The 22,976-nt window shown below is 36.9% G+C and overlaps 1 long non-coding RNA gene across 1 annotated transcript in view; it reads right to left on the reverse strand.

Moving 5' to 3' along the window:
• Positions 1-412: 412 nt before the first annotated feature.
• Positions 413-22,976, reverse strand: part of LOC107532849 (uncharacterized) — a 28,217-nt gene continuing 5,653 nt past the window's right edge. Inside the window, exons 3-4 of the long non-coding RNA XR_001602781.2 lie at positions 10,449-10,596; positions 413-1,262 (exon numbers count right to left, since the gene is read on the reverse strand). This is a non-coding gene — a long non-coding RNA (uncharacterized LOC107532849). The remainder of the gene's footprint in view (positions 1,263-10,448; positions 10,597-22,976) is intronic.

The raw sequence follows: 22,976 nt of genomic DNA on the forward strand, positions 1-22,976 counted from the left end.
CCAGAGCCCCACCTCTTCTCACCACAGCTGTTGCCCCATTCTAGGTCAGGCCATCATCATCTCTTGCCTGTGCACTCTTACCTGGTGTCTCTGCTTCTGCCTTCATCTTCCTACAGGGTATTATACAGCAGCCAGAGTGATTATTTAAAACGCAGTTTTAGTAATGTCCATTTAAAATCTTCCAAGGTCTTCCTGTTTCATTCTGAATAAAAATCTAAATCCTTACCATCGATTCCAATAAGTGATCAGGCCCCTTGCCACCTTTCTAACTTCCTTTTCTAGCAGTCCTCCCTTTTCATCCCACCTCTCGACTCCACGTCAGCAACACTAGGCTCCTTGCTGTTCCTTGAACACATTAAACACACGCCTTCTTTAGGAACTTTCTCACTTGCAACTCCCTCCATCTGGAATGCTCTTCTTTTAGATATCGACATGGCTTACTTCACTTCTTTCAGGTTTCCTCTTAAATATCATTTTCTCATAAAGACATTCCCTTGACACTCTTCAACTTCTAGGTGAAGATGGAGGATTGAACACCTGCATTTCCCTCAGCGCTCCCCTCAAAGTCTCCTGAATGGCAGCTAATAAAAGTGTGTTAAGCCCATAAACTCACAAAGAAAAAGAGCAAAATAGGAGACTCTAATGACGAAATTTGGGGAGCTAGAAAGAAGAGATAACAGGAAACACAGACATATAGGACTATCCGTACCTTTTACTTAGCTATATTTTTCTCCATAGCACTTAATCTAGATAAATGTAAGTAAATATAAACACAAGATATATATATATATATATATATTGACTTCAGAAGTAAATTTTAGTTGACTTTTCCTCCACCTCTGAGAATGTAAGCTGCATGGCATCCATCTTTTCAGTTCGGGCTTGTGTTGTATTCTCTGGCTTTGGAATCATATAGATATTCTGTACAAGTTTTTGATTGTATAACTCGCATGGCATGGACAAGGTGCAGTTTGTGGAGGGTGTGGGGTTGTGGCAGTCAGGGGTCTACTAGGTTAAATTTGAGTCTGTTAGACATCCAGGTGAAGATATGAAGCGAATATCTGGATATCTGGGGTTGAATGCAGAGGTCCTGGCTAAATGTATAAATTTTGGAGTCATCAACAGCAGGATGAAATGAGATCACCTTGGGGAGTATGAACACAAAAAGAGAAAAATGCCAAACTCTAAGCCCTGGGGGGCTCCATCATTGAGAGGCCAAGAAGAGCAATGGTCTTCAAACTTTTATAATCCAATACTATTATCTGTAAAAAGAAGAAAAGATAATTTAAATAGAGCATTACGATAATAGGTATTTATTTATAAATTATATGTATTATTGTACAAATATAGTCTGTACATCATAAAAGACAAAGACACACATATTAAAAAAGAATGAGCTGGAAGACTTCCAGTTAAAGAGGAAGTATTGAACACATGTATTTTGAGCTCCCTCCTGAAGACCACTGCAGTGATAGTAAATGGATTTTTAAACAGAAGGTGTAAACCCACAAGGACAAAGAGAACAAAAATAAAACAATGTCACTAGAATATAGGAAACTGGAAAGAAGAAAGAAAAATGGCAGCCAACTTAGCAGACCTGGGAGAGCTGAGGCTGCAGTGGGGAGAAGGCAAGAAGCAGCCAGATTTACGTGTAGCATAGAATCCAGTCCCCACCCCCACCCCAAAGGCTCAGGAATTGGTGTCTGGCACCTCTGATAGAGGAGGTAAATTCTGGGCAAGAATAGACTTGGCTGAAGGTCTGTTTGAGAAGCAGTTACACCCACAGGCACCTTCGCTACTCTGCACTGCAGATGACTAACCCTCTACTACACAGCAGCAGACTAGAGGTTGTTTTCTGGAGAAGATTAAAGAGAGGGTCTTGACTGCAGAACAAGCACACTTCAGATGGAAATTCCAAATGGAAAACAGGTCGATTAAGACAAAGTTAACATCAGAATGCTTAAAACTGAAATATCAAGAGGGAGCTCTATATGTTTTCTGGAGCTATGGATGCAAATAATATTTTGCTGTGTAGCAATGATTGCCAATGGAATTCGTCTACATAAAGAGAACTTTAAAAAAGTGAATGCTATATAAAATTTCCTTTATTTCTTAGAGCCATTACAAATGTTTATTTCTTTTAGACAGCATGGATTGTTTGAACATTATCTTGATGCATGAATGCAGACATTTTAAGTAATTGCATTTCTTGAGTCCTGGATTAGAAGGAGGCATAAACATTGATTTCTTCTGTTCTATGTAACTGATGATGCAGAGTCTACGTTGAGTACCATGGCATGGCCAAAACTTATTTACACATTTCACATGATGTATGTCTAGAGTAACAATCCTTGAAAATGCAATAATAATATCTTGCTTCTATAACATTACATTTTGATGTCTATATACCTTTATTATCCAACATATTCTATACTTCATTCACAGTGAAACTGTGTATGTTCTTGGAAATCGCTATGCTTTTATTCTTCTTTGCCTGCAATATCCTTTCCTTGCCTATCTGCCTGAAAAGCTTCTACCTACCTTTCAAGAACTATTCATATATGACCTTTTTTAAAGGGCTTCCTTGACTCTCTGCTGTTATTGCTCCATTATTTATGCAAAACAACACCTTGTTTGTACTTTCATTATGGCAGTCCCTGAGTTGTTTTGTAATTATATTTATAAGTCTGTTAACTCTCTTAGCCCAGATACTATCTCTTATTTATATTTGTAGTCTGTTAACCCGTCATACTGCTGGGCACACAGTAGTTATTCAATAAATGTTTAAATAATGTTTGAAAATGATTTTGTGTTCATTATCTTATTTTATTTTCCCATATTCAATCAGTCAATAGATCCCATTGCTCTAAATATTTATTATAGCCATCACTTCTTATCCATGCCAATGTCTACTACCTAGAAGTTATGCTTCTGCTGTCTGTTGCTCAGAGTATTAGCACTTAACCTGATTTTGGTCTCTAGTCTCACTCTCCTCTGTACTTCATTGGCCCATCAGAATGACTTAACCACAAATGTTACCATTTTCCCTATACCTTAAAACATTTAGGTTGGCTACATCTACTTCTAGATATACTAAAGAGAGTATATTTATTCACTAGCTTTAAACAATTTTTAGACATTGAGACAATTAACAGTGCAGGACATTTGATCCCTAAGAGAGAGAAGGCTAATAAAGTGAACACTTTGATTGCCCCAGCTCAATTCCTGAAAAAGTTTCCAAGCCATAACAAAGTGAGAGAGAACCAAAACAGAGCCTGGCAATTTTGCTCAATTAAGAGACGGAATTCTAACCAGCCAGAATGAAACAACCTCCTGCTACATGGGCATTAAGTAGAGTCCTTAGAACGTTAGTGCCTAAGTAATAGGGACACATTAGCCTAGACTAAAAGTTATTCTCAATCTGTATCACACACTCAAAAGCAATTCTCAAAATGAGGTAAATGGAAGGTATTAAAAAAATAATTTGAATTTATACATATGAAAATACATGATCTGAAGTAAAAAATAACTGAATGAGATTAATAGTATATTACACACCACAGAAGATTAGTGAACTTGATGACACAGCAATAGAAACTATCCAAAATGAAATAAAAAGAAAAAAAATAGTAAACATAAGACAAGTTGTGGAATAATATCAAATAGTTTAACAATATCTGTGTAATTGATGAACCAGAAAGGGAGGGGAAACAGAAAGTATATTTTAGAAAACAATGGCTACAATTTCTCCAAATTTTATAAAAATTTTACATCTATAGATCCAAGAACCTTAATGAGCATCAATCAGCAAAAATATGAAGAAAAGTATATCCAGACACATCATAACCAAAGTACTAAAAATCAGTGATAAAATAAATATTTTAAAAGCACTCAGAGATAAAGGACACACTATGTTCACAGGAATAAAAATAAAAAAGACAGCAGACTTCTCATCAGAAACCATGCAGGCCAGAAGACAATGGAGGAACTTCATTAAATAAATTAAACCAAAGAAAACAAAACATTTCAACCTATATTTTCATACCCGGGGGGGGGGAAGACCTTTTAATAATGAAGAAAACTTCTGGTTTCTCTTAGGATGTAGAAAGCAAGAAAGAGTGCTGTTTCTACCAAAACACAAATAGTTTGTAATAATGAGGTACATGTGCATACATTTTCTTGAACATATCAGAGAGCTAAGATTACAAGGCAACCAGGAGGTCAGAATCCAAAAACAGACAGGCCTCTCCAAGGAAGAGAGAGAATATGAGAATTGGTTTATGAATGGCATAGTATGGGGATGAGAGACAATATACACCATAAAATCATGTAAAAAGAATTCAGCTAAAAATTTCAGAAACTGATAAGAAGGCTGAGTGTGGGCTAGCATTACAGTCTGACCTGGGAGCCACAGACATACAGAGAGTTAGGTCCTTTCCATGGGTTTCCATTGGGTGCTCACTAGAAATACTACAGGAAGGACAAGAGACCAGAAAAAACTTCTTCAGTAGTGCAGGGTCACTGAAAGGAATTGGATGCTGCTGTGGAAAAGGCATGAAGCACCTCCTGGGCCCTTTACCCCTAGGAAATAAAAACCTTAAGTCATGGAGGTAGAAGCAACAAACCCTAATACGTCCTGGACACACTTGAAATACCACTGTGGCTGGTAGATAGGTAGAAGAAAAATACCCTCTACTTATAGGAAAGAAGCATGAAACAGTCATAGTCACAGATCCTATATCAATCAATATCATTAGGGGTCTCCATCAACAGATGGTTGGGGTATGGGGAGGGGGAGTTTGAATTCATGAAAAATACCCAATAAGAATATAAGGCAGAGGTTGGCTGTCATGGAGAGGAGAGACAGGATCATGAGAAATACCCACCACAAAGACCTAGGCACACAGAGCATAACTAAGCCTGAGCTGGACCAGGACAACAGAGAAATTTCCTGCCTCCTGCTCAGATAGCAAGCATTGAATACTAAGCAATAGTAGGCTACCTCTAGGTAGGAGGCAAGATTGTGGGGAAAGATCTCCTATGTGGCATAGTTGCACAGGAAAAGATGAAAGCTAAAGGTATAGCAGGAATATTGGGGGAAAAAACACAAAAAGCATTCAGTACAGTCTCCAACCCTAACCCTTTGTTATGTCTTTGTCACATTTTGTTATCAGAGTGATGCTAGCCTTATAAAATAAATAGAAACATTCCCTCTTTTTCTTTTTAAAGCATTTGTATAAAGTTTGTATTATTTCATCTTTAAATACTTGGTATAATTTGAAGTGAAGTCACCTGGGCCTGGAATTTTCTTCATATGAAGATTTTTAATGAGAAATTCATTTTCTTTAACTAACCCTGGCTATTTCTGTTGTTTATTTCTTCTTGAGTAAACTTTGATATTTTGTGAAGGAATATATTATGAAGGAATTTATTCATTTCATCTAAGTTCCCTAATTGGTAGGCATAAAGTTGTTCCTAGGTACTTAGTATATTTTTAATGTAGGTAAGATCTATAGTGATGTTTATTTTCCTGTTCCTGATACTGTCCTTCTAGAGCTGAGCCTTGTCTACCTCCCCACCTAACTTGCCTACTCTCTCTCTTGCTCTGTCTTTACTCTGTCTTATGTCAGCTCTTTTGCAAGTTTCTCTGTGTGCTTCTCATAGCTCCATGCTAGGCACTGCCCTTTTTTCACTCCATATCCTTTGCCTTCTTTAGGTCAATCATCCATTTCCATGCTTTCAATTATTATACCAATGACAGCAAAGCCAGGAAGCCACAGAGGTTACTTCTTTTCTCTATACTATCAAAGTGTTCTTCTTTGGCAACAAGCTACCTGAATTGGGTTTGGGGTTGGAGAAAGAAAACGGAGGGACTATGGAAGAGAGCAAAGATAGCCAAAAATGAGGACGAGAAATGACATTTGTTGCTATTTCAAAATTATCTTTCCAGGTTTAGTAGTATTCTCTCATAACACCCTATATTCCTTCTTTGAAGCACATACCACACTTGAAATCATTTGCTATTAACTCTCTTCTGGGCTAACCTGTAATCTTTTTGAAGGTCTGTCTCCTTGACTTCTAGAATCTTCCAAACAAAGCAGGGTGCTCAGCATTGTTAGCATGTATTCACCCAATAAATATTTGTTGCCTAACTAAGTACTCTAGCTCTCAAATGTGTTGCTTCATCCAAGCCAAGCTTGTGCACTATTTGTTTTATGTCCCTGTACATTTCTTTTAATATTTCCCTTGCTTGGATTGCCCAGTCCTCCTGATTTCTCCCTACCCGCGTTCCAACCCTAATCCACCAGCAATAGTCTTACTTTTACATTCAACCTGAGCTTAAATTTCTTCTCTGGAAATGCTCCCTAACTACCCTTTAGCAGAGGTGTGCGCCACCCCTATACCTTGTAGCTAGCTCTGCATTGAATGATGTTCTCATGCCAGTTTCCCCTTCTTAGCTGATTCTGACTCTTTCACACCTGCCATAACAATTGGCACACAGTAGGCTCCTAATACATATTTGTTAAATGAATGATTTCTTGTCCCATCAGTCATGTGATATATATAAAGAAGCATTTTGCTTAGTTAATTATTAGGTTTGTGGAGATAATGAGCCCCAATTTCTTTACATGAAAAAGAGGGAATCAACTCCTACAAAGGTGAATGCCAAACCTCAAATCCTTGGAGAGAGCTGCTATTGGAACTTCTAACCACTGCTGTAATGAGATTTAAATAGATAGTAAAGCAACCCAATTTCTATCAAGAATTTCTCCAAAGGAAAAATAATAAGTATATGTCTACAATTTCTTTAAAATTAGAGGTTAGCTATATTAGCTTGGAATCCATTTAACTATAAGCAAACTCATGAAGAGATTATGCAAAGGAACTTTTCATGTGGCCTAATTCAACCTTGTGTGAGGCAAGCGCTTTAGTTAACCCAACTGATTTTTTTAAAGTATTATAATTGCGTTATTTACTTACTTCCAGGAACTAGAATTGAAAAGTGATTACCAGGAAATTTCTAACCACGAGAAAAAAAAATTGTTAGCATGTAGGACAAACTATTTGTGACTGTATGGTTTGTGTGGTAGATCTGTAAAATAGTGGTTTAGATGAAATGTAAGAACTTTAAGTACACAATTGCTTCCACTTCTACAACTTTTACCAACATACTAGAAAGAGGGATATGTAGTTCAGAATTGGGTCAGAAGTCAATATATTCAATTCTCCCAATGACACCAAGATTTGATGGAAATGAATATTGTTCCAATTATTTAAAAAATACATACGTATTATAGAAGCAAAAACCTCATCATCTCCTCCTTCTTGGTTATATATGATATCCTCTTACAATACCTAAAAATCATTTTAGGTTGAAAGAGGAAGAAATAATAAGTATGAGAAAGTCCATAAATAAATGTTTGTTAATTCTCTGTGATTTACTAGTCTCAGGGTTCAAGTTGGGAGTGGGGCAGGAAGGAACTGGAAGGAAACCTGAGTTCTGGGTTCTAGTCAACTATACTATTTGAGTCACTTAAGAAAAATTTTAGTGTCTTCATCATACAAAATAAACATGCTTATCCAAAGCTGCTTGCACAGAGCCAAAGTCACATTCAAACCTTGTACATTCAGAGAGAGCAGGATGGTGGTCATGAAGGATCTTCCTTTTTTCTTTCATTTCATTAAACTCAATGAAGAAAATTCTCCTGGAAACATATGACCTACCAAGCTAGATGATTTCACTTCTATGGAAAAGATCTTACTGCAAACTCCATTCCATTCTGATCAAGCCTTTCACAGAATATACATTTAGAATTTGTACTAAATTGTCATGTGCTTATGTAAATGCTACCCTGCAATGATTTCCTAGCTGTTTCACTCATTCAATAGTCATTCATTCAGCAAAGTTTATTGAACACCTACTATGATCCAGGTATCTCACTGCTAATAAGTGAGAAGAACATAACACGATAAATGAGCAAGGATGTATAGCACCGAGAGCGAACAGTAACATAAACTGTAAACTTTGGGTGATTGTGGTAGGTCAGTGCGGATCACCGTGGTGGGAGGTGCTAATCATGGAGGAAGACATGCATGTGTGGGGGTGGGGGGACATGGGATATCTCCGTACCATCCTCCCAATTTTGCTGTGAACTTAAAACAATTCAAAAAGTAAAGTCTTTAGAGAGAGTATATATTATAGGGAAAAAGTGAAAGTGTGTGAAGTGACTTATTTTTACATATGAGTTTCAGGCAAAGTCTCTCCAGGAGGTGATATTTAAGAGGTAGAGGCATGATCATGCATGACTGCATAGGACAAAGTAATTAGTCTGGATTTTATTCTACTGACGTGGGGAACCATTGAAAGATCTTCAGCAGGTAAGTAATATGATCCTGAAAAGATTAGCGAATGCAAGAGTAAAAGGAGCCAGGTTACATCGGTCTTCTCCCCTGAGACTAGATTGTAATAGTGAATAGAGAATATGTGCTGCCCTTAGGGCCTAGCCCAGGGCACAGAGAAGCATCCAGTTCATGCTTATTAAATGAATAAAAGCAACATTCACATTTCATGATGTGGTGTACTCTTCCATTTTAATAACATTTAAAATAGTCACTAAACAAAATGCGAATGCATTAAAAGACCTTGCATTATGAGAGTAACAGCGCCTCTATTTCTACCTCTAGGACTGGGTATAAAATGAAGACCACATTCAGCCATGCAAAAATGATGAAGAGCAGAAGGAAGAGGCTTGACAACTTTTTCCCTCTTGCCCATGATCCTGTTTCCTCCAACTCATTTCTCTGTGAATGTCTTTGGCTAATTTAAGGAACCTATTCTTGACTACAGGAACCATATGTTGCTTCTAAATGTTATGCCCTTAGAAAAAGCTTAAGCTTTTTGGGGGTGGGGGTTACTCATACTTGATTTTTATTTAAAAAATCATCATAATCTTAAATAATCTGAGTAAGATTATGATCTTTTGAATGCTTGATGGAGATAGTAAAATATTTTACCTTTGCTTATTCATTAAAGCCATGAAAGTCCATTAATTCCATTATTAACTGTGCATATACAATACAACCTGGAATTTCACTCCATGATCACACAGTTCTGAATAGTAGGTGATTTGATTTAGCGACTATTTGATTTAAATATGGGCTCCACAGCATTGGAAAGATCAGAAATATATTTCATGCTGTATTTTACATTTCTACTTTGTTCACCTAGTCAAAAAGCCTAAATTGGTTCTTAATATGTTACAACCAAATCACTTGCCTATTATATCTATTTAACTTGCTTGTAATAAAAAAGTCTGTATTAGATAAAATAGTTGTATGGCCATAATTATGCAAGGATCAAAGACATGGGCTCTTGGACTCTGTGAATATGTCCAGTTTGAAATGTCTAAGTGTGGGAATAGGAACCAACTATGGCATTCTCGGGTGCCATGCTCAGCCTTCAGAGGTCCTTATTTTTTGAAACAAACATGTCTTGATGCCCCAAAAAAACTGGCCAATCACATTTGTAGAATGAAGTATCTTGGGCACAGTCTGTGTGAATCACCATCCATCTGGTGTGCCTTCTACTTAGAAAGGTGGATCCTACAAAGCTAAATTCTCCAAGAAATTAAGGATATGAAACTGTTGGGTGTTTTTAAAGAGTAACTTAAAATTACTTAGGAGTTTTATGTTCTTTAAGCAATTAACGTCAGTATTGCCTCTGGTAATTGTAATCTAGGATTGAGGTGTAGTTTTTTTCATAATGATGATGATAATGATAATATTAATAATTTATAACATGTTTTGAATGATTACTATATGCACACTCTGAGTTGAACACTTTCTTTGTATCATCTCATTTACTCTTCACAACAACCTTATGAACCAGTTATTATCATCTGAACTTTACTGATGAGAAGGCTGAGTCTTTGTGTTCTTAACCACTACCTCTTAATGTCTCTTACAAGGGTGGTGTTTCCTTAGAGAGGAAATTGGTTGGAATATACTGCTCTCTCTGACTAGAAGAGGCAGTCCAGTATCTTGGTCAGGTTCCTACTCACTTCAAAGAGTTTATCTCTGGACAGATGACTGAGATACTGTCCAAGGATTTTTGTTAGATTAGTAGCAACATATTTCTATTTTCCTTGACAGCGGGAGAAATTGAAGCTCAAAGTAAAATATAACTTGTCTAAAGTGAGAATCGTAATTTGGGAGCCAGAGTCAGGTTTAACTGATGATTCCACGATTCACTAGCATTGCTACCTTTGCCAAACTTTTAAACCTCTCTGGGCTTCTGTTTGCATTTAAATCGCGCTGGTAGTAACGTCTGTATAATAGGATCCTAACTGTCAGGACCCTAGTGCACAGATGAAAACAAGAAGCCATGTCTGTGCCTGCTACGGAGTAGCTGCTGCATGAAGGTAGCTACCATCATGACTGCGACTCACCAGCCTCACACAAGAGAAGAACTGATGCCCATTTCTCTCCGGTGACTCACAGACACAGGCTGGGATGTGCTTTTCTTGCTCTCTAAGGAGGGAGTGAGTGTCCACGAAGCCTATCTCCACCATGGAAGAATTCTTGGCCCATTTTCTCCTGGAAACAAAACTGAAATTTAATTTTGCCAAGGTGCCAGTAACTACAAAATATGACCATTATATGTCCTTTTCTTAATGCACCATAATCTTTCATAAGATAAACAAAATAGCAAAGAGTTGACTTGAATACATTTGTTCCTACTTAGTAGGAGATGAATAAATCAGTGAGATGGAATAGAGCATCGAGAATGATGGACAGGTATGTGGCTGGGGAAATTACATGTATATATGTATGTATATAGGTACATATATATATTCCTCTTGTAGAATGAAATTTGAAACAACATACAACATACATGGGGGAAAGGCATCTATGAATTTTAAAGAATTTCTCAGTGTTAAAAAAAATTCTCAGTTGCATGCTTTTACCTTTGGACTTTGAAATGTTAAGACCTTTGCTCTTTTTCTTGGAGAGAAAGAAAATGTTGTAAGAGTCGAAAGGTCAGAAGCCATTCTTTATGCCTTCAAGGCTTAAGATCAAAACCCCCAGGATGTGGAGATTAAGAATAAACAAAAGTAGAAGCAGAATGAGATGTCCAGCAGAATTCTGAGCAAGCACTCTTGCTCTTTGATCAGTTCTTCTGGCACTAATTCACCCCGGTTGACTCTTCTGGCCTTCCTCGATTCTCTCTCTCACTATGTTTTTGCTCACCTCCTTGGTTACCGATACTCCTCTTGCTTCCTCTCTTTTCTTTTCTTTTCTTTTCTTTTCTTTTCTTTTCTTTTCTTTTCTTTTCTTTTCTTTTCTTTTCCTTTCCTTTCCTTTCCTTTCCTTTCCTTTCCTTTCCTTTCCTTTCCTTTCCTTTCCTTTCCTTTCCTTTCCTTTCCTTTCCTTTCCTTTCCTTTCCTTTCCTTTCCTTTCCTTTCCTTTCCTTTCCTTTCCTTTCCTTTCCTTTCCTTTCCTTTTCTTTTCTTTTCAATAAGTCTGTCTGTTAAGACCCAACTTGCCTTTGATTCTTGGCTCCAGCTTCTGGATTCGCTCTGCACCTGTGCTCACCTAGGCTCACCTTGACTCCTTTTGGTTTCTGACTCCCATTTCGGGACAAACCCTTGCTACATGTTTGCATATTTAGATCTCCCTTCTGCTTGCTTCCTGGCTCTATATATAGTGAATATATACACTCATGATAAGTTTAATATATAAAAGAATCCTAGTTTGCTGTTGTTGTTTTTTTATCTCACCCAAGGATATTTTTCCGTTGCTTTTCAGAGAGTGGAAGGGACAGAGAGAAACATCGATGTGAGAGACACATATCGATTGGTTGCCTCCCACACGCGCCCTGACCCGGCCGGGGATCAAGCCTGCAACCAAGGTATGTGCCCTTGGCTAGAATCGAACCCGGGACCCTTCAGTCTGGGGGCTGACACTCCAACCACTGAGCCAAGCTGCCCAGGGCAAGAATCCTAGTTTTTAAAAAGCATTTTCTAACAAAAGCAAGACCCACCTTGACTAAACACTATATGGTATGACTTAGGATGAAAGAATGAATAAAACACTGTTATTTGGCCAGGATCCCCTTGTCTATTTGCTTATATTTTAGAACAAAAGAAAGATTCAGAAGATAATTATTTTTGTCCTACAATTCAAGCCAAATGGTAGAATATGATAATCAAATGAATAAGCATTATAAAAATGCCCCAAATTAATGGTTAGAATGATATCCTAATATTTTAGCTTTATTCATAGCCCAAGCCTACAATTATCTATTCCAAATTTAAATTTAAAGAAGTTTGACTAATAATTATAAACATTCTCAGAGTATTTAAAAATGTTTTGGTTAGCTTTATTATTATTATTATTATTATTATTATTATTTAGTCAACTGTTTCCAACATTTATATTATACATTGGAAGGGACAAGTTCATTTATAATATCTTTGCTTCATATAGAAGTAAAATTTACTTCTGTATTACTGAAGTTATAAACGTTATCAACAACCATGGGAGACATGCCAGAGTATCCCTATCTCTATTGCAAGGCATTGTATCATAAATACTGAGACATACTTTACTCCTTTAAATGGATAGTTTTAGTATGTATTTTGTGTTATGCCATGTTTATTTAATGTTTCATAAATAATACACTATAATACTATTAGTAATTTTTTACCTCATGCTAATTCTGCCACCAACTAATTTTAAAAAATAATTATTTAATGTGTGCTATTTTTTAAAAGGTAAAACAGAGCCTAACATAAACAATACCTCAAAAATTGCAGCATACAGTCTCCCCTATCAGTTTTCAGAAATTTTTACTATTCACTGATGTATTCAACCATTTATTCACTAAACATTTACTGAAAGCCTTCTGTGTGCCAGGTACTACTATGCAAGCTGCTGCTGATGTGAATAAATAAAATATAATTGTTCTCTCAATGATCTCATAGTTTAGATGGAAGGTTAAGACATCATGCAAATAATTATAATACACTATAATGTAGGTTAGAATGGAATTGATTATAAGTTTTAGATATGAGAGCTTTTTTTCCTGTCTGCAGAACTCAGGGAAAGCTACATAAGTATTTAGGTTAGCTTTGAAGAATGAGCAGGGATGCTGTAGAGGCAAGAAGGAAGAAAGCATGTCCCAGGAAGGAGCATCTATGTGCAAGGAAGCTGGAGTTTTATGAGGGGAAGAGACAAAAAAACCTGCTGACTACATGAAGCATGTGAGTAACTTCAAGCAGTGCAGTGTGGCAGGAATGTAGGGAATACAAAAGAGAAGTTATACATATGAAATGGTGAGTGGGTACTTTTCAGGATGGTTTAGACTTGGCACTATTTTGTGATAGAAGCAAAAGTTTCATCAAAATGAGAAAGATGGATGATACAAAGGCGAAAGAAACAATTCTACATGGCCCTCAAATTTGTTTTATATTTTTTCTTTCCAGGCACTAAGACAATTCCATTTCTAGATACCTTACTGTTAGCTGAGGTCATATGAATAGTTTCAGGGCAGTAAATTGTGAAAAAAGTTAAATCTGTTACTTTTGGGCCCAGGCAGTGAAAAGCCCCTTTGTTATTCTCTGGTATCTCTCTTCACCTGGCATGGGGACCAAGGGGAACTCGGGTTGACTTGGGGAACAACAAGATCATAGCTGCCTGAATTCATGAGTCACCACATCAAAGACAATTGCATTGGAGAGTTGCCCAGATCCACAATGGATTTGGTGGGTGAAATAAATAAAAATAAATTTTTATTAAGTCATCAGACTTAGCATTTTGTTTTGTTTTGTTTTGTTTTGTTTTGTTTTGTTTTGTTTTGTTACTGTGGCATAGCATAACTGACCCTGACCAAAGCACAAATTTGAAAGTCAGTACTTAATAGGCATACAATTCAAAGGGGGCAGAAGAAGATGGATTCAAGACCACAAGTTAAGAGGTTTGCAAAGAAATAGGACCACTTCTTCCTCTGAAACATGTAGGAAAGTTTAGGGAGGAAAAAATATAGGAAAATTTGGAGGCAGAAAGGGGAAGTTGAGAACTTTGGTCGTGATGGATACTATATTTTCTGTGATATTAGAAATGAAGTCTGGTGAGAAGGTGAGAGGCAAGATGGAGGGAAGTAAAATTATTGAGCAGTTGCTGAGGGGACATTACTATTCAGAATAGGAAAGAGAGTTGGTTAGAGGGAAGGAAAAGAACTGTAGGACAGTAGTAGGTGTCCAGTTGGGTCTGTACCTCAAGCATTTATAGTAGAATCAATCAACATGACTTATTAACTTAAAAATAAGCAAATAAAGTACAGCAGTGTATTAGTAGTTACCAAATATGTTTATTAAGATAAGCTTCAAAGACATTTGATTAAATTCAGCATCCATTTCTATTAAACTCCAATCAAAATATGAATAAATATGATGGATACTACTTATGCAAATTAAGAGCAAACATTTTAGACATTAACCCAAGAAACCCTATTTTAAAACTATTATAAGGGAATTTGGTAACATACCTGTGTACACAATGCCTATTTAAAAAGCAATACTGTGACTCTATACTAGAAATAATCAGATAGTATTAGAAATGGAAAAAATAATCCACATACAAAAACTTTAAAATATTTTAAAATAAATTTAATAAGAAAGGTACAGTGTCTATAGAAAAAGAACCATAAATTCTTATTGAAGAGCTATATCAAGAGCTGAACAAACGGATAAACATACCGGGTTCTTCCAAGGAAAGACTTAATTTTATCAATATGTCAGTTTTGTTATACACATTTAATGAAATACCAATTAAGATCTCTATGGTCTTAGAAAATTGAATTATCTTACATTTTATATGGAAGAATAAATGTCCAAGAGAAGCTAAGAAATGTATGAACATGAAAAATGATGAGATTCCTTGCCAGATATTAAAATGCTATAAAGTCAGATAATCAGAATGGTTGGGTATTAGCATAGGGATAGACTAATCAATTAGTAGTTTACAGAATACCTGAGAACTCAATATAAGATAAGGGTGATTCTCACTTCAAAGGGAAGACAGCGGTTCAGTATATGAGCACATTTTATTTTCATATTAGTAAATAGCATAATTAGCTACTCATTTGAAAAAAATTATAGTTGGGCTGCTACCTCATAGGATATATATACATGTAAACATTGCATTAGTGTTAAAAGTTAAATAAAATGATAAAAATTTTTAAAGTGAAATAGAGACCATATGTAGAACCTATACATTGGGAATTCTTTTTAAAGCAAGTTAGTAACCCACAAATTATTAAGAAAATATGTGATTTAAGGAAACTCCATACTGCTTTCCACAGTGGTTGCACCAGTCTGCAATTCCCACTAATAGTGCACGAGGGTTCCCTTTTCTCCACATCCTGGCCAACACGTATTTCTTGTTGATTTATTTATGAGAGCCATTCTGGCACTTGTGAGGATATCTCATTGTGGTTTTAATTTGCATCTCTCTGATGATTAGTGACTTTGAGCATGTTTTCATACATCTGTTGGCCATCTATACGTCCTTTTTGGGAAAGTGTCTATTCAAGTCCATTGCCCATTTTTCAATTGGGTTGTCTGTCTTCATGGTGTGCAGATGATGTTCTATTGAGTTGAACACTTGAAACCTGTAGGGTTTTGTGAACCAATGTCACCCCAATAAATTCAATTTAAAAAGAATAAATAAGTAAATATAAATAAATAGATAAATAGATAAATAAAATACGTGATTAATTCTATGTAAATATTAAACTTTTTCTTGGACCAAAAAGTACCTGTGTTAGTTAGGATACATTCAGCTTCTAGTACCAAAAAATCCAACTCATACAGGCATTTTACGTGCCTGGAAGTCCAGAGGCACGGTGAGCTTTGTGAGTGGTTTAACCCAGTGTCCTTATTCAAATAATTTCTCTGTGATTCTCTCATCTTTTCCTCCTGGGCCTGGTATAAATATGGCTACAGCAGTTTTTCTGGAAGTGGCATCTACACTTGACAATGGCCAGAAGAAAAAGAGCCAATTCTTTCCAATGATCCATTTTTTAGAGTGAGAGAAAACCTTTCCGCAAGTTTCTCCTCACATCTCTTTGGCCCCAACTGGCTGCATTTTGAATCCCCCTGGCTATGAAAATGAACTGATGGGCATTGGCCTAGGTGTGTATGCATTAAAGATTGTGAAAAAATGTTCTGATGTTCTAAGTATGGAGGATTTTGTTTAATTTTTACTTTCTTCTTTAATATAAGATGGAATTTCAGAAGTAAGCTTATTATTACCACAATCAGAAAAAGATGATAAAGCTTTTGTATGTGTGTGGAAAGGTTATTTCAGAATACACATATTGCTGGGGGAGAATATGGATTTTTATATATTTTCTCTTTATCAATTTTTTTTATCTTTGTCCTGACTGGAAGTCTTTTTTGATTTTTTTTAATGTAATCTTTCTTTAAAAAAATGGCTCCCCAAATATTATGTATGTATGAGAAATTTTTTTTCTTCCATTAATTTACAATGTGTTTAATTAGGTTTGCTAAACATTAGGAGTTCAATTAACATTTACTTCTCATCAAGCTTCTCTGCTTAGTTGAAAACAGTGGTGTGGCTGACAGACAGGCTTGAATTATATTTCTATCTCCACAGTGACACTTGTTTTATGCCCTTGAAACAATGGTAAGTTACTCCACTCTCATCTGAGAAAAGGAAACGGACTGGTTTGTTTTGATCTGATCTAAAAGTGCCTATGAACAAATTCTTGCAGAAGTGTGAGCATACTTGCAGTGGGTGCAGGGGAGAGGTATAGGGTGTCCCCACGCTCACTTGCAGAATCTGATCATCTCATCTCACCAGTTGTTCTTACTGGGACTCTCATACCCCAGGAAATGCCACTGATGTTATGCATCGAGTGGGCTATTTTTAGCACTGGGCCTGCCTGGGGAAACAGGAGAACTTGAACACTCACTGACGAGGAAGTTGAAGGGAGCAAAGGCTTAGAGGAGAAAGATGAGATGCTTTATCTTTTCCTCCTGTGATTTTATTTGGCAGCTAGTCATCCAGTTAGCAAGGTCTAGGAGATAACAAAGAGTTAAGTGTTGAGTAGTGAGAGATAGTTGGGAGAAGGGAAGCTAGCTGGCAGTGGGAAGGACTGTGGAGTGTTTTTTTGGTGCTTTTTTTTTGGGGTGGAGAGGAGGAAAAGCAATGGAATTGGGTTTCTTAAACATAGCGGAAAAGTGAAGGGCAAAGAGGCTGTTTCTGGAGAGGTCAGTCAAGACCTGAAGTTGAAATCTTTAAAAGTTTGAAAAGAGTGGCTAAAAAAAATCAGATAGGACTTTTGATAACATTTCAGCCATGTGGATTTAGACAAATTACTTAAACCTCTCTGAGCATTGGGTTTTTTATTTATAAAATGTGGGTATTAAATACCTACCTATCTCACAGGGTTATATGGCTTAAATGGCCAGCTGTTTGTAGAACACTCAGCATGGTGCCTAGAACATAGGAACCACTTAGAAAGACTGGCCAAATGTTATTACTTTGTTTTAATTTTCATGTCCTGAATAAAATTGCTTTGGTGTTTATAAAGAGGCTTGAAAAAGTAATAACTCCACGGCAAGGGGGACATTCTAGCTCTTGTTCCTTATACATACACACTCACACAGGGAAACAAATTACAGATGTATTCTCGGTAGCACAGTCCATCCAAAATGAGGCAATGCTCAAGAGAATTACTATACTACATTACTCGGACACTGTTCACCGCTGTTTTGTAGTTGTTCAGTAAAGAGGGAAAAACCTCCTGAACTATCATGAACATGGGTTAAGTGTAGCCTGAGTCTGAGGGCAAACCAAAGTAAATCAATGTGCCTCCTCTAGACACTGTGCTAATTCAATGTAATAGATCCCAGAGGCAAAATTAAACAAAGATAGGTAAATGCATCAATATTAACACAATCAAAGAACAAGAGAAAACACCGTAGTGCATAAAGTCTCAAGTTGATATTTAACAAAGATTATTAATTAAACTTCAAAACTAGAAGCTATAAAATTAATATTAGAAATATATTTGTGTGTTTTAAACAAAAGTAAAATAATTCACAGAAGATATTCCTGCACTGGCCAGGACTTTAGACTACATGACTTCTAAGAGCCTTCCAACTCTCAGGAAGAAGTAATACTATCATTCCTTTGCACTTAAAAAAGCACAATGAATGTTGTCTCTTAATCTTACCTTTTCTTCAACTTCATTTTCTTCAGTTTTCTAGGGAAAAGCAATTGACACTAGAAGGCTTGGCATATGATATTTTATAATCTGCATAAAAAACACCAGCTCTACTCTCTACAGTTACTTGTTAATTTGCTTTATTTCAAGAATTTTATATAATTTGTTCTTAAAAATTGTCAGCAACTTTCATTTACACTTCTTTCTTACTTTTAATTCTATGAGTTCTCCATATATATAGATATATATATACCTATTATATATATATAAATAAAATTTTTTCTAATGTAATTTAGAAAGAAGTAAAAGTGCAAAAGTTTTTGTCTCCCCTATCTTTCTCTCTCCTTGCAACAATATCCCCATTGACTGTATCCAAAATAAAAAATTAAAAGAAATAAGCTGTAAATCTTTTCCCATGTTACTTATTTAAGGGAAGACTCTAAGTGAACTGAAATTTTCCCACCATTTTTAGGTTTTTGGAACTGAGAGATAGGCAGATACAAAAACAAAAAACCACAGAGGAGTCTAAAGGACAAGTCTCTTAGGAAGGAGAGTTGGAGATAGAGATTTGTATGCAGAAAATTTATTAGGGACTGTTCTTGGGATCAACACTTAGCATGAAAGAAAGGACTCGGTAGGATGGGACCAAGAAGATGAGCTGTCATGTAGTCACAATAGGACTTCAGCCAACTCCTGGGATTAGGTTAGTGGAAAGCTGGCCTTTAGACTGGGTATGAGATGACTAATGCACGAGGCTGGAACCTAGGCAAGGAGGCTCTCTGCAGCTGAGGGCAATTTCCAGAGAAAGCTGAAAGTTGACAGCTGTCAGTAGGCAAAATTCCTAGTTCTGTGGAGAATAAGACCTTCAGTCTCAGAGAGAGAACAGGATCCTAGTGCAGCACAGGATCCACACATCATAGAGAACAGATGTCATCTTTGGGCCAGGTGCTGGCTGGGAATGTGAGGTGGAATGACACTTGAGACAACATTTGATTGGCCCCCTCCCTCACATATACATTCCTGTACCCCAGATTTTCTGCCATCCCGTCTGCCATTGTCTTGGCAGAGGGACAAAACAACAGAAGACTGAAAACAAAGGTATCAATTCTTGGCTTCTGAGTTTCAAAAACCTTGATGTTGGCAAAGACAAAATATTTGGAAGAAAGCAGGAAATGTAAGAAGAGAAGTTTCTTCAACCTCTCCCAGACTAGATAAAGATTCCCTGGGGTTCATTGAGAAGAAAATCAAGAGAGAAATTTGAGACCTTGGAGGACTGGATTCCTGAGTTAGAACCTGAGGTGCTGACAGCGCAGGAGTGAAGACAAGACACTGTCCCTGCCCTCAAGGAATTTACAGACTGGCAGGGAAGATACATTCAACAAACAAGTGCCATAAAGTGAGCTGACTATTATGACAGAACATATAGGAAGGGGACCCAACCTTGCCTGAAAATCTGGGAATGACTTGCTGAAAAAGAGATATTTAATTTGGAATCTACAGCGTAAGTAGATATTGTCTAAATGAAGAGAAAACATATTTCAGAGAAAAGGGAGAGATGTGGAAACTCATGAAGGAAGAAGACGTGGCATGTTTTAAAAGTCAAGAGAAGTCCAAGATTGATTATTGGGGATGCAGAAAGAAGAGGAATGGTAAGAAAGGTAAGCAAACCCATTAGGAACTCGATGCTATAATCAAGCAGGAAAGGGATGGTGAGCAGAACTCTGAAGGAGCCCTGGGAATGTATAAAATCAAGTGGACTGGAGATATGTTTAGGAGGCAGCTTTGATGAGATTTGGAGATTGAAATGTGAAAGATCTAGTGGGATTTCTGGGAAATATCGAGGGCCCAGTTTAGGACAATGTCTAAGAACTTCATAGTAGCAAAAATTATCTGGGAATATAATGTATATAATATCTACATATTCATGTATATCTACAAATCAGGTTATTTCAGAAGACCTCTCTGTCTTTGGTTTTTTTGTTACTGTGTAGTTATTTTATACATTTTCATAGACCTAGAGAGAAAAAAAATGCCTCTATGAATTTACTAGCCATGTGCACTGACTCTTTAGAGTGAAGGGATTTTCTACAGGGAGGTAAATAGAGGCAGGTAGAGGGAAGGACACATTTTGGGTCCTAAGAAAGCTATTTTTCTGGCAGCTCAAGGTCATATTCTCCAGTGAGTTCCACTTATTGATGCATTAGAACTCTTTCATTGAGCACCTATTCTGTTAAAGGTACCATGCACGGCCTGTGAGGGATCTAAGGATAAATAGTAATTAGAGGCTACTGACTCCACTGGCAGCAATTTCAAGACTGCCTCAAAATCGCTAGCCCTAAAGGATCACACCCAAACCATATTTTATCAGCGCTGTAGGATTGAAATCATGCAACTCCTCAAATTAGATTAGAACCTGTTCAATATGCCTTTCCCCCCATCTTTTGGGAGACTGCATGATCACATCCAAGTGCAAATCTTCCTGTCTCTCATGGAGTCAAGCACTGTACCAGCATTTTAACTCCTTTCTGCTCAAAGTCCTCAAAAAACAGCATTTTGGGGCTCCTTTTTATTTTTCTGTCCCTTGGCCTGATAATGATAATGTCGTTAGCTAACACGGTCATCTCCCATTCTGTCCTCCCCATGTAAGTCCTCATGAGTGTATCTCAAGCAAGAACAACCTTGTTGCTTCAGATGCCTTGATTGACTTGCTTTCCAGCAAGCCCATGGTAGCCTAGAGACAGCCTTTAAAGCACATGCTCATGGATTTGGACATTGCTTGTTTTCTCTAACCTTTTCCTCCTTCAGTGGAACAACCTCTGGTCCCTCCTGTTTCTCTTGCTACTCTTCCCTCCTTTCCTTGAGTTTCTCCCTTTCTCCTCTACTCCTCTTACTGATTAAGTCATTAAGAAACGTAGAGGTCTGTAGCAATCAGAGCTGGGCAGAAGTTGAGTTCTGTCTCCAACTCTCCACTGGAAATACTTTAGGTCATAGATCATTAAGCTATGGAGGATTCTATTAGAATCATAAAATATTGTAGTTAGCTTGCTCAACCATTTGCTAGGTGTGTGATGTTAGGTAAGTTATCTCTCTAGGTCTCAGTTTCTTGTACTCATAATGAACCATAATATGTGATTGATGTGTAGAGAAAAATTTATTAGAAAGCCCATGAAGCTTAGCAGGGATCTGCCCAGATCCCTTTCCAAGGCCCTATAAAGAGCCATGGCAATTTTGTATTATTTTCTTAAAGATCCATTCTCCCCCAAATGGTATAAATTTTAAGCCCCACCAAACCTAGCTCTACTTCTACAATAGGGTTTTGTGAGAATGAAAAAACAATATATGTAAAACACTTCACACAAGTCTTGGCAGCTATTGCTATCACTGTCATCATTATTAATACGACTAAATTATTTATCTATCAAAAAGATTGTAATGATCTTAATCAAAAGTTAGAAATAAAATCTCAAAAGCTATAAGAATGAATGAAAAATATACATTTCTTGATTTTATAGGGTTTTATTTTGTAATAGTAACAATACTTTTCAAACATTTTCAATTTTACTTTTAAATTATAAATGTAGTGTGTGCTTGTTATAAAAATCCAAACAATATAGTTAAAAATATAAATCTTGAGCCCTGGCAGGGTGTCTCCGTTGATTGGAATGTTGTCCTGTACACCAAAAGGTTGTGGGCTCAATTCCTGTCCAGGGCACATGCCTAGCTTGGGGGTTCAACCCTGGTTGAGGCACGTATGGGAGGCAACAGATCTATGTTTTTCTCTCACATCGAAATTTTTTTCTTTCTCTCTCTCCCTTCCTCTCTCTCAAATAAAAAAACATATCCTTGGGCCCTAGCTGGTTTGGCTCAGTGGTTAGAGGGTCAGTCCTCAGACTGAAGGGTCCCAGGTTTGATTCCAGCCAAGGGCACGTACCTCGGTTGCAGACTCAATCCCTGGCCCCTGTCGGGGAGAGTGCGGGAGGCAACCAATCGATGTCTCTCTCACATTGATGTTTTTCTCTCTCTTCCTCTCTCCCTTCCCACTCTCTGAAAGACAATGGAAAAAATATCCTCTGGTGAGGAGATATATATATATATGGTTTTGAGTTGAAGATAAAAATCCCCTCTCTTTGGGTGGCTTTGCATTGCCTCTCTCACCTCTAAAACATTCTCCTTCCAGGGTAACCATGAAGTAATACTTTGATGTGTATTTTTCCAAATCTTAAAGTGTACTTGACATTTAAATATAAAGATTTCTATCTTGCGAACAATAGAAAAGTATTTTTTGTTTTTTTAAAGTCCCCCCTCAGTTGAAAACTGAAAAAGAATAGCAACAAAAGTCAGATAAATAAATGGAAAACACACACACACACTTCTAGTAATTTTCACAAATCAAAAAGCCCAGAATTTGAAAGCAGGAAACCAGGACCATCTTTTGAAAGATTTTTCAACTCATGAAGGACCATTTTACTGTTATCAGAAAGTGTTTGCTAAATAACAACACACACATACCCCCTACGTCAACTCCTGCTGAACACCCGTGCTCCAGGCTGTTCCACACAGGTCAGGGGATGAAAGGAAGGCAAAGCCACCTCAAATAAGGGAAGGGAGATGACACCAGGCTCTCGTCTTTTCTCTTTCTGTTTAGTTGTAAATACTGTGTACATAGCAATAAAAATTAGTGTTCCCTCCGTATGCATTTCTTTTTAAATTTAAGAGTATG

This window comes from Miniopterus natalensis, chromosome 5 (genome assembly GCF_054644295.1).
Source record: "Miniopterus natalensis isolate mMinNat1 chromosome 5, mMinNat1.hap1, whole genome shotgun sequence".
NCBI lineage: Eukaryota > Metazoa > Chordata > Mammalia > Chiroptera > Miniopteridae > Miniopterus > Miniopterus natalensis.